Genomic DNA, 14746 nt, shown 5'->3' with positions numbered 1-14746 from the left:
AGGAGAGCGCCGGCCATACAGGGGATCCCTGAACGGAGAAGACACCGAGGAGGCCGTTGATGGCCGCAGGGACCGCCGCGATAGGGTTGAATTCGCCATATAAGACGCACCAACTTTTTCCCCCCAGTTTTGGGAAAGAAAAGGTGCATCTTATACGGCGAAAAATAAGGTAGTTTTTTTTTTTTTCCATTTCCACACCCTTGCAGCTGTTGCAAAACTACAACTCCCAGCATGCCCGGACAGCCGAAGGCTGAAGGCACGCTGGTAGGGAAAGACTGTATTAGAGAAACATACAATATAATATAAACTAATCCATATTATTTGGTAAACGCTTTTCACATAATAAACTAAGTAAGGGGTATTGGCAAGGATGAGGCTTAACAGTGAGATCAGTGAGGGTCCGATTACTGTGATCCCCCGCTGTATCAGTATATGAAGGGCGGCTGCTCCATCAAAGTCCTTCCTAGCAGAGCGACACTACTGTAACCTGCTGTGCAGGGAAACACAACACAGTGAATGAAGCGATGTGCACAGAGTGCGGCTGGGGCGAAACTCTGTACAGAAAACCTTTGAACGAGCCGCAGTGTTTTACTAATGCTACAGCCCCTTCACTGAGTAGGTCTAAGGAGTCCTTAACATTAAAGGGGTATTCCAGGAAAAAACTTTTTTTTATATATCAACTGGCTCCAGAAAGTTAAAGAGTACCTGTCATCAACTAAAATTTCCATGATCTCCCTCCCCATCTGTCCCTTACTCTAACTATGCCTATCCCTGTGTTTATTGAGGTTTAAAATGCTGTGGAAATACCTTTTTTTATCCCTCTTCATTAGCTCAGGAGCACTGTCTTTCTGAGGGGTGGAAGGAGGCAGGTCCCGGCAGGCATGATGTCACATGAAGCCTGGCCAGGACTCTGCTTCTGCCAGTCTTCCTGTATGCTGCTCTCTCTCTGCAGCAGTGTTTCCCAACCAGGGTACCTCCTGATGTTGCAAAACTACAACTCCCAGCATGCCCAGACCGCCAACAGCTGTCCGGGCATGCTGGGAGTTGTAGTTTTGCAACAGATGGAGGCACCCTGGTTGGGAAACACTGCTCTGCAGTGTGCATACAGACTAAGTACAGGGGAGGGACGGCAGCCTGTCTCTCTCTCTCCTGTGTCTCTCTGCTTTTGAAGTTTAGGTTGTTCTTTTCTGTCTAAGTGCTCTCTGATGACACGTGTCTCGGGAACCGCCCAGTTTAGAAGAGGTTTGCTATGGGGATTTGCTTCTAAACTGGGCAATTCCCGAGACAGGTGTAATCAGAGAACACTTAGAAAACAACAACTCAACTTCAGAAGCTCATAAGTACTGAAAGGATTAAGATTTTTTTTAATAGAAGTAATTTACAAATCTGTTCAACTTTCTGGAGCCAGTTGATATTTAAAAAAAACAGTTTTTTCCTGGATAACCCCTTTAAAAAGGACGATATAGAGCAGCATAGACTGTTATCAGAGAATAAAGTAGAGGTTCTTGTGTATGCTTTGTGCTTACCTGTTTTGGCTGATGTTGCAGGCATGGGATTTAAATGGGTACTGTCAGATACAAAAACGTTTGATCTGTTGTATAAGCATGTATAACCAATAGGTTTTGCATTTACTCTCATTAGAAAATTTTCAGTATTTCATACTGAAAAATCCAGTCAAACAATTGCCCTCCTGCCTGCTTGGACACATACTAGTCCTGCTGTGTCCATGAGTCATCCCCTATGTCATGGACACACTTCCTTGATTGACAGCTGTGAGAGCAGGAAAAATCCTCCCACTGTCAGCTTGTGTCCCGCTACTGTCAGTGAGGACAAGCTGGGAGTTTTAGTTTTGCTAATGCTAGGGGAGATGTGAGCAGACAGCATACTGAGGGAGGGGGCGGAGACCTGCACAGTGAGGCCACGCCTCCTCCTTTTGAGAAGAATTTAGACTAGTGAGCTAAATTAAAAGTGTAATAAAAAAATAAATAAAGGTGCTAGACACATAAAAATTAGATGTACATGGTCAGGATTAGGTACTGAGTGATATATTAAAAAAAATGTTTTTGTTGGATCTGACGGGTACACTTTAAGACACTTCTTGCTATTCTATCACAGAAATGATTTCCTAATGCTGCATACATTTCCTAGGAATCTTCTGGCCTTGCAGAGAAAGGTCATGTTCATAGGGGCCGATTCCGTGCAAATTGTTGACATGGAAAACACGAGCGGACATTCTACACATTTGAAAGTTCCGATGGGTGTTAGGACTGCTCGAAAAATGCACTGTCTCCACAGACGGCAATGTATTTCCGAGCGGAATCCATAGAAAATTTAGAGGAGTCTATTCTTTTTTGCGGACGCTGGAATCAGAATTTCCCCAGCAGAAACATCTGCCGCAGCACAATCCCATTAAAATCAATTGGACTGCAGCAGAATCAAGGGTAGGGTCTCATCCCTGCACCTGGTCATCTAATTAGGCTGCTGGTGGTCACCCAGGAGAACTGATTAAACCAAGTGGGTTTGGAGTCAGAGCACAATGGGGGGGAGATTTATCAAAACCTGCCAGAGGAAAAGTTGCCCATAGCAACCAATCAGATCGCTTCTTTCATTTTTAACAAGGCCTCTGCAAAATGAAATAAGAGATCTGATTGGTCGTATGGGCAACTTTCCTCTGGACAGGTTTTGATAAATCTCCCCCATTATGTACAGTATTGCGTTTTTTTTTTGTTTTTTGTTTTTTTAGAGAAATATTGCCAGGAGGAGAAAGTGATTTGACCTATAATGACCAGTGAGGGGTTTGATAAAGACCTGAGGCCTCTATGCCCTGTTCACATGTCAACATTTTTCAGCATTTTTCATCCATTTTGACTGCATTTAGCTACTAATTGTACAGTGATTTGCACAAATGCAGCACAAATCCACCCCCCCCCCCCCCAAAAAAAAAAAAATAAATAAATAAACACTTATGTAACATGATTTTAGTAAAATCACAGCAAAAATGTTGTGTCAACATAGTCAGAGGAGATTTATAACATACATATATATATCCTGATCCTATAGGGATGGAGGGGAGATGTATAACTACTATATATCCTGACCTTATAGATATCAGCAGCAGTATACAGACGGAGGGGAGGTGTCTATCTACTATTTATCCTGATCTCATAGAGAAAGTAGCAGCAGTATACAGTATAGTCAGAGGAGATTTATAACTAATATATAACCTGATCCTATAGGGATGGAGGGGAGATGTATAACTACTATATATCCTGACCTTATAGATATCAGCAGCAGTATACAGACGGAGGGGAGGTGTCTATCTACTATTTATCCTGATCTCATAGAGAAAGTAGCAGCAGTATACAGTATAGTCAGAGGAGATTTATAACTAATATATAACCTGATCCTATAGGGATGGAGGGGAGATGTATAACTACTATATATCCTGACCTTATAGATATCAGCAGCAGTATACAGATAGAGTTGCCAGAGTCTGGTAGGAGTGATCTTATAACGTCATCCTGTACTTCACAGGAATTCACCTGAACCAGAACGGACCACTTCCTCTGACACAGTAAACATAGTGATGTTCTGTGGGTCAGACTGCTGATCACATGACTCAGTTACAGTAAAAGTATGACTAAAGCTGTACTGGAATGAAACAGTGTGTATTATATAGACAAAAAAAAATGAGTTACAGTATATCCTGGTTAAAGGAAAAGGTTCATCATGATTAAACTTTACTTACAATGGTTTCCTTCTGAAGTCAACCAAATCCAGACGCTTCTGTCAGAACCTGAAACCAAACAAACAGCAGCGTTAAATCCTCGTCTCCATTACCAAGAATTAGCTGAGGCCGCATTCACACCGGTCATTATGTCCTATGGTTGTTGTTCCACAATATGGCTCCAAAAATCACCACAATTGTGGCTCCAAGAAACATATTTGACTATATTGTGCACCACAAAGCAAGATGCAGCTCAAAAGGGCGTGGTTTTTCATGAAAGGGGAGTGGTCTAAAATGCAATGTCATCTGCAAAAACTACCTTTTCTTGTTTACTTTAACCCCTTAACGACGCAGGACGTAAATGTACATCCTGGTGAGGTGGTACTTAAAGCACCAGGACGTACATTTACGTCCTATATATAACCGCGAGCATCGGAGCGATGCTCGGGTCATGTGCGGCAGGTCCCGGCTGCTGATAGCAGCAAGGGACCCGCCGGTAATGGCCGACATCCGCGATCGAGCGGATGTCTGCCATTAACCCTTCAGATGCCATGATCAATACAGATTACGGCATCTGCAGCATTGCGGACACTAAAATGGATGATCGGATCGCCTGCAGCATTGCCGCGGCAATCCGATCACCCAGAATGGCAGACGGAGGTCCCCTCACCTGCCTCCGCTGCCTTCCACGACTCTTCTGCTCTGGTCTGAGATCGAGCAGCACAGATCAGAAGATGACCGATAATACTGATCAGTACTATGTCCTATACATAGCACTGAACAGTATTAGCAATTGAATGTTTGCTAAAAATAGTCCCCTGTGGGAACTATTAAAGTGTAAAAATTATTGTAAAAAAAGTTTTAAAAAAAAGTGAAAAAACCCTCCCCGGATAAAAACTTAAACTGTCTAATTTTCCCTTATTCACCCCCAAAAAGTGTAAAAAATAAATAAATTTTGCCACGTGCGTAAATATCCAAACTATTAAAATATAATGTTAATGATACCGTACAGTGAACGGCGTGAACGTAAAAAAAAACAATTCCAAAATTGCTGCTTTTTTATAACATTTTATTCCACAAAAAATTTATAAAAATGTATTAAAAAATTGTATATAAGCAAATATGGCATCAATAACAAGTACAGATCACGGCGCCAAAAATGAGCCCTCATATTTCCGCTTATACGGAAAAATGAAAAAGTTATAGGTCTTCAAAATAGGGGGATTTTAAACGTACTAATTTGGTTAAAAAGTTTGTGATTTTTTTTAAGTGCAACAGTAATAGAAAAGTATGTAATAATGGGTATCATTTTAATCGTATTGACCCAAAGAATAAAGAACACATGTAATTTTAACTATAAATTGTACGGCGTGAAAACGAAACCTTCCAAAATTAGCAAAATTGCGGTTTTCTTTTAAATTTCCTCACATAATAGTATTTTTTTTGGTTGCGCCATACATTTTATGGTAAAGTAAGTGATGGCATTACAACGGACAACTGGTCGCGCAAAATACAAGCCCTCATACTAGTCTGTGGATGAAAATATAAAAGTTATGATTTTTTGAAGGCAAGGAGAAAAAAAAACCTTAAAATAAAATTGTCTGAGTCCTTAAAGTGGTACTCCGACCCTAGGGGATAAGATGTCAGATTGCGGGGGTCCCGCCGCTGGGGACCCCCAGAATCTCCTTTGCAGAACCCCGCTATCATTACTGCACAGAGCAAACTCACTCTGTGCATAATGACCGGCGATACAGGGGCTGGAGCATCGTGACATCACGGCTACGCCCCCTCGTGATGTCACAGCCCGCCCCCTTAATGCAAGTCTATGGGAGGAGGCGTGATGGCCATCACAACCCCTCCCATAGACTTGCATAGCGGGGGCGGGGGGGTGAGGTCACACGGGGGCGGAGTTGTGACGTCACAATACTCCGGCCCCGTGGTAAGCACCCGGCAGTTTGTGAGCTGGCAGCGCAGCATGCAGCTCAAAAGAGGTGGGTGCCAAATGCAAGATTGCGGGGGTCCCCAGCGGCGGGACCCCCACGGTCAGACATCTTATCCCCTATCCTTTGGATAAGGGATAAGATGTCATAGGGCCGGAGTACCATTTTAAAAGGGGCATTTTACAATGATGATCTATCCTGTGGTTCGGTGGGCGCAGACATCCTGCACATCAGCTGTTTGGCAGTGTACACAATGAATGGCTGGATGCTGAAAGCTTTGTCCATTGTGTAGTAGCCATGTAGTGTTACTGCTGTCACGGCCGTCAATCAAATCCGACCTCTCTCTCAATAAGTCTATGCAGACATGTACAAAGAAAAGGTCGGATCTGCTAGCCAGAGTGTTGTGAAGCCTTGGATAAGAATACAGGGTAATGTCGTGGAGCCTTGTATAAGGACACTGGATCATGTTGTGAGGCCTTGTATAAGGAATGAGGTCCTGCTGTGTCGTCTTGTAAGCAGGAACAATCAGCTACAAGTAAGGGATCAGAAAGAGCTGGAACAGGAGCTGCAGGGGGAGCAGGGTAGGAAGGTATCATTTATTTTTACTGCGCATCCAGAATTTTTTTAATTTTTTTAATGAAACCAGAATACCCCTTTAGTTGTTAATAATGTGAAGGACAATGAATGTATAAGCTTAGATCCTGATCATTTGTCATATCACTATACGTACGGCAGCCGCACACATTCAGGGTCAGGTGACCTAAATGCTGTTGATACAAAGCAGAAGACACCAACCTTATTAGGTATAGGAAGAGCGGTGAGGACCAAGTATAGAAAGGAGCGCTCCGGCATGAATGTACAGATCTGGATTATATTCACGCGTGTCTCCAGGGTGAGATATACCATACAACACCTATTCTGTATACCAGAAGCATAACACACAAAGGGTTACTGTAAATTGGAATAAGTTCCGATCTGGAATAAATATTTAGGTCACAGGTTTTGCTTTTAGGACCAGACTTTTCCAAGAAATAAAGAGCAGGAGAAAGTGACAAGTTACCGAAACTCAAGCCTCAACAATGACCTAGTGTGGGGGACAACAGCATCGGGGGTGGGGGGACAACAAGATAGTTCATAAGGTTGAAAAAAGACCAGAGTCAATCAAGTTCAACCTATAACCCTAACGAGTCCCTACTGAGTTGATCCAGAGGAGCCAAAAAACCCTCATACAAGAGGTAAAAATTCCTTCCCGACTCCAAATATGTCATCAGAATAAATCCCTGGATCAATGTTCTGTCCCTATAAATCTAGTATACATAACCTGTAATGTTATTATTCTCCAAAAATGCATCCAGACCCCTTTTATATTCTTTTACAGAGTTCACCATGACACCTCCTCAGGCAGAGAATTCCACAGTCTCACTGCTCTTACAGTAAAGAACCCCCGTCTGTGCTGGTGTAGAAACCTTCTTTCCTCTAGACGTAGAGGATGCCCCCTTGTTATATATACAGTCCTGGGTATAAATAGATCATGGAGAGATCTCTGTACTGTCCCCTGATATATTTATACATAGTTATTAGGTCTCCCCTAAGCCTTCTTTTTTCTTAACTAAATAACCCCAATTTTGATAATCTTTCTGGGTACTGTAGTCCTCCCAATCCCCGTATTACCCTGGTTGCCCGTCTTTGAACCCTCTCCAGCTCCACTGTATCTTTCTTGTACACTGGAGCCCAGTACTGTACACAGTATTCCATGTGTGGTCTGACCAGTACTGTACACAGTATTCCATGTGTGGTCTGACCAGTACTGTACACAGTATTCCATGTGTGGTCTGACCAGTACTGTACACAGTATTCCATGTGTGGTCTGACCAGTACTGTACACAGTATTCCATGTGTGGTCTGACCAGTACTGTACACAGTATTCCATGTGTGGTCTGACCAGTACTGTGCACAGTATTCTATGTGTGATCTGACTAGTACTGTACACAGTATTCTATGTGTGGTCTGTGATTTGTACAGTGGTAGAATTATTTCCTTGTCGTGGACATCTATGCCCCTATTGATGCCCCCCATGATTTTATTAGCCTTGGCAGCAGCTGCCTGACACTGGTCACTACAGCTAAATTTACTTTTAACTAAGACTCCTAAGTCCTTTTCCACGTCAGTCGTCCCAAGTGTTCTCCCATTTAATACATAATCCCAGCCCGGATTTTTCTTCCCCATGTGCATTACCTTACATTTATCAGTGTTGAACCTCATCTGTCACTTCCCAGCCCAAACCTCCAACCTATCCAGATCCATTTGTAACAGTGCACTGTCCTCTATAGTGTTATCTACTATACACGGTGCCCTGTCCTCTATCGTGTTTACCACTTTACAGAGTTTAGTATAATCTGCAAGATTGCTACTTTACTAGTCAATATCGGTCGCGGTGGCGGTGATAGGACTCAGGAGGACCCCCGGACAGGCAGGGGGAGAGAAGCGGGTGGCGACGGCGGCCTATGGCACCGCAAAAGCCGCTGCAGTTCATTGATTTAAAGCTCCCACTTTAAATCAATGATCTGCAGCGGTGTTGCGGGGGGGGGGGGGTGACTAAATAGCCGATAACCTACCGGAATATCGGTATAAGTTATCGGCTATCGGCACTAACCTCCACAGATTATCGGTATCGGCCCTAAAAAAAAAAAAAAAAAACGATATTGGTCGATCCCTACTAGTCAACCCCTCAACAAGGTCATAATAAATAATATTAAATAGAATAGGACCCAAGACTGACCCCTGTGGTCCCCACTAGTAACAGTCACCCAATCAGAATAAGTACCATTAATAATCACCCTCTGTTTCCTATCACTGAGCCAGTTACTTACCCACTTGCACACATTTTCCCCCAACCCAATCCTTCTCATTGTATGCACCAACCTTTTATGTGGCACCGCATCAAATGTTTTGGAAAAATCAAGATAACAGTTTTGGGGAGAAGTGGACAGCACCTCCATAACAAGAAGTCACTCCACTTACTCGTGGCAAAAAGGGGGGTCAGCCACACATCCTCCCTGCAGGGGCCTCTTCAGGAGAAATGTAGCATTATACATTAGGGGTACAGTCCCACATACCGTTTAAACAGCGCCGACGTGACTGTGATGTGCGGCCCCGCCTCCAATCTTTCCTGAAAACTCAGGGCTCTGTGTGTATGATCTGCGAACACGTTGCGTAAGCGGTGAGTGAAACCGTACCCTAGCGCTTTAAATGCTTAGCCTTCTAATACGTGAATAAGCCACCAACCAACCATTCTGGCATACATACAAAGTGGTCGAACCATCTATGATTGTTTTTTGCCAAACCGTGCGCCTTCAGCTGTTACAAAACTACAACTTCCAGCATGACCTGACGGCCAACGTCCGGGCATGCTGGGAGTAAATGTTTGGATTCTTGTTAGACCAATAGTATGCCGGGCGGTAGATATCGGTCAATCCCTACAAAAGGATAGGGGATAAGATGTCTGATTACGGGGGTCCCGCCGATGGGATCCCCTGCAATCTCCAGGCCGACACCACGGCATTTTGGACACAAAAGCTTGGAGCATCTGTGTTCGTGGTGTCACGTCACGACCCATCCATTCATGTCTATGGGAGAGGGCGTGATGGCTAGTACAGAGCCGCCACACCTCCTCCCATAGACATGAATGGAGAGGGCATGATGGCTGTGGTCGACCGTCCTCTTCGCTCCGTTCTCCAGATGTCTTGGGTGCCGCGCCGTAGACCAAAAGGGGTCCAACGGCCGGACCCCCGCGATCAGAAATCTTCGCCCTTATCCCCTATCCAAAGGATAAGATGTTTAGGGGTAGAGTACCCCTTTAAAACTTCTACCTCACCCGCAAACTTCTAATAGCACAGACAGAAGGACCCCCACTGGTGACATCTCACACTGTCACCCACTTCCAAAATGAACGGGCACTAGAGGCTCTAACTCCACAGAAGGTTTCCTGCCAAAAGCCGTCAACCTACACACAATTGAGCCAACAACTACACTTCCCAGCAATCCCACACACAGACCTGCACAGCCAGTAACTGCATCACCACAACTCATTGTAAGGCAGTTGTCTCATTTTGGCCCTCCAGATGTTGCAAAACTTCAACTCCCAGCATGCCCCTTCCTTAATAGGCAAAAAAAAAAAAAAAGGCGAGATTTTATTTGTTAGCAAATTTCATGAACCCGGCCTAAGGGTATGTTCACGCAGATTTTGACTTACCTATTGAAGTGAAATTTAGAAAATCTGCAACAAATCAGCAGCGTTATAGTCCTGTGTGAACATACCCTAAAGCAGTGTTTCCTAACCAGGGTGCCTCCAGCTGATGCAAAACTACAACTGCCAGAATGCCTGGACAGCCAAAGGCTACATATGGAGGCACTCTGGTTGGGAAACACTGCCCTAAGGGTATGATCACTTACTATATGCCCTGCAGAGTTTCTGCTGCAGTTTTTCTAATCACTGACAGCAGAAAATCTACATTCTATATATAGTGTGTATGAAAATTAAAACCGCAGGTGACCTATGAACTTTTCAATGCTGTTTTCACACAAAGAATCACAAGGGGCATGTGTCTGCATAAGGTTTTTGTAGTTTTTTTTTTTTTTTTTATAACAAAAAGAAAAAAAGGAATTACAAAAAAAAACACCATGTTATGCTTCCTTTAGACATACTTTTTGCACCTTTTTGTCCTCCATTATGCAGTTTGTAACAGTTCATAATTCCCTCCACCCTGACTATTAGGCCGTAATTCCAGCTGGAGAAAAAACAGCCCCCGATGCCCCCTCATACTTCACTGTGGGGTTGGTGTTCTCTGGGTGATGTGCAGCATTATGCCTTTTGGAATTATGGCAAAACAGTCCCTCCTTGGTTTCCTCAGACTATAACACTTTCCCACCTGTTTTGGGGGGACAGGTTTGTTTTTGTGAACGTCAGCAGAGTCTGGATGTTTTACTTTGTTAGAAAAAGCTTCCATCCTCCACCCGGTAGTCATTTATATGAAGAATATGGGAAATTGTTGTCACATGTAGAACACAGCCAGTGCTTGCCAGAAAGTCCTTCAGTTCCTTTAAAGGGGTACTTTGCCCCTAGACATCTTAACCCCATCCAAAAGGATAGGGAATAAGATTTCCGATCTTGCCGAGACCCCTCGGTTTCCAGTATTTGTGGTCCTGGTGTCATGCCCTCCCTTTATTCATGTCTATGGGAGGGGACATGACATCTGTGGCCAGTGACCACAGCCGTCACACCCTTTCTCCCATAGACATGAATGAAGGGGGGGGTTAATGTCATGCCCAAAACTGGCTTTCTGAACAATAAATGTTAAGAACACCGGGGTGCCAGGCAGGAGATCTCAGGGGTTCTAGCAGCCAGACCACCATGACGAGACATCCAAAGGATAGGGAATAAGATGTCTAGGGGCAGAATACCCCTTTAATGTTGCAGTAGGCCTCTCAGAAGCCTTCTAACCAGTTTTCTTCTAGTCTTTTCATGAGTTTTGGAGGGACGTCCAGTTCTTGGTGATGTCTCAGTTGTGCCATATCTTCTTCACTTGATGATGTCCTCACAGTGTTCCACGATATATATGCGGATTTGGAAATTCTTTGTTCCCTTCTCCTGACTGATATCTTCCAACAATGAGATCCTTCTGATGCTTTAGAAGCTCTTTGTGGGCCATAGCGGGGGAGGTGGTGTAGGCAAACCCCCCCCACCCCTTTACTTTGTGTGGTGGTAATGTGTATGTGTTCTAAATGTATTAAATGGTGCAGGGCATGTGATAAATATGGCGCTAGTATACGTTTTTTTATTACACTTCACTACACCACTGGAATCTTTAAATGCTCTCCACAGCCTGGTTTTTAAGCCTGGTCAGAGCTGGTATAGAGTGGAGACAAATTATGCCAAAAATGCATATGATAAATTAATAAGCACTGCAACAAGTTAACCAGACTATGACAAGGCTACACAATTTTAGAAAAACCTGGCATGCAGCCCCGCTTCCAAACTCATTGAACACATAGGGCTGTCACCAGCTAGTCCTATATGTATTGCTCATCACAGAATATGCTGCATATTTCCCACCATAGCACATTTTGCACAACGTGAAATAAGCTGCGTTATCAATACATGGGACTGTACCCTAAAACCAATGATAAATTCCCCCCCCCCCCCCCCGGCATCTGCCCCGAGATGCAACTAAGCAAAGGTCAGGAAAATTTTACTTATTTGTGATTATTCAGTCACTTTAAAATGATCGCCAATGAGTACTGACTTCTACAGAGAGTAGGGTCACAAGTTCCGTATTTTGCCGCAGATTTTTCTACCGATTGAAGTTAATGGACAGTAAAATCAGCTGCAGAAAATACACAGCAAAATATGGTACATCTGACCCTATAAGCTAAGGGCTCGTTCACACAGGCAGACTTGACCCTACCCTAAGGGCTCATTCACATGGGCGAATTTGACCCTACCCTTAAAGGGGTACTCTGGTGCTTAGACATCTTATCCCCTATCCAAAGGATAGGGGATAAGATGCCTGATCACGGGAGTCCCGCCGCTGGGGACCTCAGTGATCATGCACGCGGCACCCCGTTTGTAATCAGTCCCCGGAGCGTGTTTGCTCCGAGACTGATTACCGGCGACTACATGGCGGCGTGTGACGTCACGCCCCTGCTCCTGTGTGACGTCACGCTCCGCCCCTCAATGCAAGCCTACGGAGGGGGCGTGCTAGCTGTCACGCCCCCTCCCGTAGGCTTGCATTGAGGGGCGGAGCGTGACATCACACAGGGGGCGGGGGCGTGATGCCACACGCCGCCCTGTAGTCGCCGGTCCAAAATACGGAACTTTGGATAGGGGATAAGATGTATAAGCACCGGAGTACCCCTTTAAGGGCTTGTTCACACCGTCATATTTGACCCTACCTTAAGGGCTCGTTCACACAGGCGAATTTGACCCTACCCTAAGGGCTCGTTCACACAGGCGGATTTGACCCTACCCTAAGGGCTCGTTCACACAGGCGGATTTGACCCTACCCTAAGGGCTCGTTCACACAGGCGGATTTGACCCTACCCTTAAGGGCTCGTTCACACAGGCGGATTTGACCCTACCCTAAGGGCTCGTTCACACAGGCGGATTTGACCCTACCCTAAGGGCTCGTTCACACAGGCGGATTTGACCCTTACCTAAGTGCTCGTTCACACGAGCGGATCCTCCCCGTTGCCTCAGGGCTCGTTCACATGGGTGGATTAGATTGCAAACTAGCAGCGTGTTTCCTGCTGTAACATATTGAATGCAGGTAGGCTCTTTGTGGTAGATTTTTGGGCAGAATTTCAGCTGCGGAAAAACTGCCGCAGATGCCATTGACTTCAATGAGGTCTGTGACGGATTTTAGGCCTGCCCAAATTCAAACTCCCAGCGGGAAGCAAGTAAAGAGTCCAATCCAACTTCATCATGTGCATCTATGACATCACAAGGTCATCTTGGCATTGTATTTTTTGTTATTAAATGACAGTAACTCACTAAGCTGACCATAAACATCAACCCTGAGTCAGTGGGACCAGCTGACCTAATGCAGTATTTCCCAGTGTCTCTCAGGCTGTTGCAAAACTACAACTCCCAGCATGCCGTAACAGCCGTTGGCTGTCCGGGCATGGTAAGGGTTGTAGTTTTGCAACAGCTGAAGGCATCCTTATTGGGAAACCCTGATTTAAAGTATATAGCGGCCCTCCTGACGACGGTGGGAGATAGAAGCATCAGGCATTTTGGATTTTAACTTTACAAATCAGAAATTAGGTGTCCGGTGTGTGTCTCAGCTATTTGCAAACATCCACCCCCCAGAAGGAGACACTGGGTCAGGAGCCCTTGCTTCTATACTTACAAGTCACTAGAGTAAGGGTACAATCACATTGCATTCCCACCACCGTTAATCGTATCTGTTGGTATAGCATTGAAAACGGGATGCTGATGTATAGGCTATGTTCACATGGGCGAATGTCTGCACAGAAAATGACTGTACCGTGCGCACAGTGCAGCAGAATCCCATTACTGCAGAGGAATGCCCAGGCAGAATTTTTCTGCAGAATTCCATACGCATATTCCATCGTGTGAACATAGCCATACTGCTAACGGGAACAGCAGATCCCATTCACTTCATGGAGTCACTCCTAGTGACTCTGTTCGGGACATATTTCCTATTTTAAAGGGGTACTCCGCCGAAATACATCTTATCCCTATCCAAAGAATAGGTGATAAGATGTCCGATTGCGGGGGTCCCGTGGCTGGGGACCTCCTCGATCTCTGTCATCAGTGCAATCGCTGATTACCACCATCACCAGTGGGTCCCTGGCTGCTGATGCCATGCATGAAGTGAGCACCTGGTGAGTTAAAGTAGCTCTGTAGTGAAATATAACTTACCCCAAAGGATAGGGGATAAGTTATAGATCACAGGGGGTCCCAGAAGTCGGACCCCCCACGATCTATAACTTATCCTCTGTCTCCTGAACGGGGCCAGGTAGTCTGCTGGAAGGAGGTGTGCCAACCCCAACACAGAGCGACGACTTACATGCCCCCCTCCATGTATCCCATAGAGATACATAGAGAGGCCTTGTCTGCCGTGGCTTCCTGCGAGGATCGGAATGGCTGCTTCCGGGGCCCAGTTCAGCGATCTCCTGAACTTTGGATAGGACATAAGTTATACTTCACTGCACCACTCTTTTAAGTACCAGGACATCAGGACATACATTTGCATCTGATGTTGTTTAAGAGTACCTTTCATCAAAAATTTTTTTTGATATGTTAAAGTTTATTCAATATTAAAACTACTTTCTAATTGGATTTTGTTTTTTTGTTTTTAAATGCTTAATTTTTTGTCTTTTTCAGTTTGAAAATGTGGCCACTAGGGGGCCTCCCTAGGAGTCCCTGGCCGCAAGCGTTTACATTGATTTCGGACTCACGCCGGCCTGGCAGTGAGTCCGAAATCGCAGAACGCTGGCTGAGCACGTGACCAGCCAGGCAGGAGCACATACCCCGCAGGGCACATACCCCGCAGGA

At 44.9% G+C, this 14746-nt stretch overlaps 1 protein-coding gene across 6 annotated transcripts in view; it reads right to left on the bottom strand.

Annotated features, from left to right (window-relative positions):
* ZNF644 (zinc finger protein 644) overlaps positions 1–14746 on the bottom strand; it is a 90680-nt gene that overhangs the window by 57514 nt on the left and 18420 nt on the right. For 3 of the 6 annotated variants that reach the window (XM_056523175.1, XM_056523180.1, XM_056523176.1), the window contains exon 2: positions 3749–3796. The gene's annotated coding sequence lies outside the window, so the exon portion shown is untranslated. Of the gene's footprint in view, positions 1–1526; positions 1568–3748; positions 3797–12879; positions 13001–14746 lie in introns of those variants that run through there. The other 3 variants (XM_056523177.1, XM_056523179.1, XM_056523178.1) reach the window with 2 other exon arrangements.

Source organism: Hyla sarda, chromosome 6 (genome assembly GCF_029499605.1).
Source record: "Hyla sarda isolate aHylSar1 chromosome 6, aHylSar1.hap1, whole genome shotgun sequence".
NCBI lineage: Eukaryota > Metazoa > Chordata > Amphibia > Anura > Hylidae > Hyla > Hyla sarda.
Note: the sequence above shows the minus strand (reverse complement) of the source record. Positions and strands in the feature narration are given on the sequence as shown.